Source organism: Sinocyclocheilus grahami, unplaced genomic scaffold (assembly GCF_001515645.1).
Source record: "Sinocyclocheilus grahami isolate Dianchi unplaced genomic scaffold, SAMN03320097.WGS_v1.1 scaffold512.1, whole genome shotgun sequence".
Taxonomy (NCBI): Eukaryota; Metazoa; Chordata; class Actinopteri; order Cypriniformes; family Cyprinidae; genus Sinocyclocheilus; species Sinocyclocheilus grahami.
The window spans coordinates 792,524-796,128 of NW_015505691.1; positions in this window are offsets into that span (position 1 = coordinate 792,524).

Sequence of the window (3,605 nt, forward strand, 5' to 3'; positions counted from 1 at the left end):
TTTGGGAAGTTGTGACGGCGCATTACCAGAGAAAATAAAATTAACACACTGTTTCTTCATAGGCTCGGATGAAGGAACTAAAAAAATACGTCGGTGTTCGTTTGTACATCCAAACACTGAGCAACTGCCATGCTTCGCTCGTTTGCAAGCCATGTCTCTCGAGGAAAAAAAAATATTGCGCTCGCCTCGCACGGTAGTAGCTCATTTTCTCATGGGCGGGCCAAATTCTCTGGGCGGGCAAAGCAGAGAAAGTGGAGGTAACCTTTCCCCGTATGACGACATAAAGGGAAGATTCCAGATTGGGCCATCTGAGCTTTCATTTTCTCAAAGGCGAAGCAGGATACCCAGGGCTCGGTTTACACCTATCGCTATTTCTAGCCACTGGGGGACCATAGGCAGGTTAGGGGAACTCATATTAATGTTAAAAAACCTCATAAAGTGAAATTTTCATGCCATGGGACCTTTAAAGTGGTCGGAAAACAACCACAGTTATTGAATTTAGGAAACAATAATCGTTGAAATTGAAATATGTTGTTCATGGCAGCACCATAGTTGCAACCATAGTTGGCTAATTGGGGAAGTCGTGACCTAATGGTTAGAGTCGGACTCGTAACCCAAAGGTTACGGTGGAAGGAGTGAATGATATTGTTAATGATATCATTAACAATCAACACCTGTTAATGATATTGACCGTGATATTCGTTGGAGTCTAATCATTGGAGAGTGAGTGGGCTTGAACATGCTGATTGGTTGAGTTCACCAGCATTGTATTTCAACTACCATTTTTTCGCATAGTTTTCAAAATATTACAGTTATTGTGTCATGAAATGTAGTTTTAAGAGTATTTCAGGCGAGAATGTAGTTGTTCAAAACTCAAATCTGCAGTTTACTTATAAAGACAGCGCCTATTTGAAAATGTGCTTGTATGTATGTATGTAGTCGCGCACAGTCCTACATCACCAGACTACTTGCCTAATCTTCACAGTACTTTGGGCCGTGATGGACATGCAGACAGCAACAGGTCTGGGGGTTAAAAAAGTTCCTTGGACAAATTGTTCCAGGTGGAAAAGCGGCTCTTGTTATTCATTTGTGCTATTTGTAAATTCTGTAAGGATCTTCACTCCACTCACCAGTCAAGTTTGTGAGGTTTCTGCAATATCACCATAGTTGATCAGGATGAAAGAGCGGTCACCATTGGAGACTAAAACCACTTGGAAAGGTGGTTACCTTCAAAAACAACAACAAAACAAACAAATGACAACTTTCAGAACTGAAAACACTCATGGAGCATTCATTGAAAATCAGAGATTAGGTCTTACCCCTCCACCACTGAAGTACGGCACACTGTCCCAGGTAGCCACAAAGGCTGATGTAGGCACGTTAGGGAAATACTGGTTAACAGCTTGAGTGACTTGTGCCAGTGCAGCACTGCTTGTGTCCTCTCTATAGGAGATAGTTCCACCATTTCTATTGTCAAGGTCAGTCCACAGACCAGCCATGATGTCTATTCCAGCGTTCAGGTAAGGAACGTAGGCTGACAGGGGTTCAGTAAACGTCAGGTGACCATTGTTGTTCACCGAACAAATTGCTGTACAATTACCTGCTACCACTCAAAAGTATTATCATTTTGCAAAGAGGGTTAAAACATCCAGTTATACACTTAAAATGAGAAAACTCTCCTAACTGAGGAAAAATAAATCAGCATAATTAACTGCTGATGATATAAAAAGAAAAAAATAACATCTTCAGCCAAAAAGAAATAGTCCACTGCTTACATAGATCTGATTGTATGTGCGTCCGAAGTATTTGAAAGACTGCTGCAAGTAAATGGCTTCAGAGCTTCCATCATCGGAAATGGGATTGACTATGTCTCCATCACCAAACGGCAGGAAATTAGCCGGCACTAGGTTACAAAGAAGTGTCAGTGAATTGTTTAGGTCTTCAGAAGGAACATTAGCACTCAAAAGGCATTGGTTAAAAGTATCAGTGTCTTGTTGCAGACAAACAAACAATTCTTTGGGTTACAGTTTGGCGAACGATCAACACGGAAAGACCAGCGACCGTTCACATTGATATTACTGCTGGATGAGAGTTCTGGGGCACTGGCTGCTGGAATTGTGAAAGAGTTCAGGGAGTCCACTGTGTTATAACCCACCCGTAAAAGTAAAAAAAAAAAAGGTATTGAACACTAAATCTGCAAGCAGCGTTGAAAAGGCCCTTGAAAGGGCCACCTGCACCCGGTGGCCTTAGGACAGGGGTGTCCAAACCTTTTTTAAAGGGGGCCAGATTTGACAATGTGGACACTCCAGGGTGCCGGATGCTTCTCCTTATATATATATATATATATATATAACAGTAGCTTGAGTTGATATTAGCAGTAAGCTTGAGTTTTGTAGAGGATGTAGATATTGACAACCTTAAACATTTTAAGAATTATAATATATAGAATGGCTTTATGGTATTTAGTCTATTAACACGTTTATTTTGTATAAATATTAAAGCACAAAACTGCTTATAACAAAAATATCTGTAATTTGGCCTATATTTCTACTCCCTTACGTTATATTCAATTGGGCTATATGTCTAAATTAATAATATAAAATTTGCTATGAATGTCCTACATTTCTGCCACAATACCACAGTAACTGTTATTACAGTAAATCCATTGTAAATGTTGGTGATTTGTGGATTGAAAAGTATGCTAACTGCATTGTTGTTGCACAATGTTTCTCCTGTTTTCCGTGTCAGTGTTGTTGAGAATGTGAAGAAACAAGTGAGGACAACAGCGAAAATGGCAGATCATGGAAATAAATGTTATATTACAGGCTGTGCAGAGATGGGTTGGTGTCTGTATTCAGAAAGGCACGGAAAGCAAATATTGCGTTCTAATAAAATAACGTGAGCCACTAAAGGAACATGGTTAGCTACTTGCTAGCAGTAGCCTGTTACATTACAGTACATAAGATTTCACTTACCACATAGACAGAGTAAGGAGAGATGACTGAGGATGATGGTGAATGATTTACAGATCCTTAGCACCACTGACAAGCATCTGATCTTGTAAAATGTGTGGTAAGTACTGCCGTTGTAGTTCACACAGATCACATGCGATCGCAAATCTCGAAAGTGAAAGTAAAAAGCGATCCGAAAGCGGTTTCAATGCCCCGCATATTAATAGTGGCTCCCTGATGTCCGCAATTTATATACAGTATAATTACCCAATGATATACCCTTACCTAAGCCACATACCTTCTATGTAGATATCAGAGAACAATTTAAAATATTGTATCAATGCATTCTATGGCACCTTTAAGAGAGTTGGAGAGGTCTCCTAACCTAGTTAGGAGTAATAAGACGGCAGCAAAGAGGAGGAGACACACACTTTCCAACGAAGATATGATGTATTGGAGTTATACAGTATCTCACAAAAGTAAGTACACCCCTCACATTTCAGCAATCATTTTATTATATGTAAGGGAAACAGGTCAATTTAGCTTAAAGGGAATCATTTAAGATTTTAAAGGGAACTCCACCATTAATATGTAAGGGAATTAGGACAGAATCACTGTTTTACGGCTGATCACTGAGACGGCCAGCGATTCAGT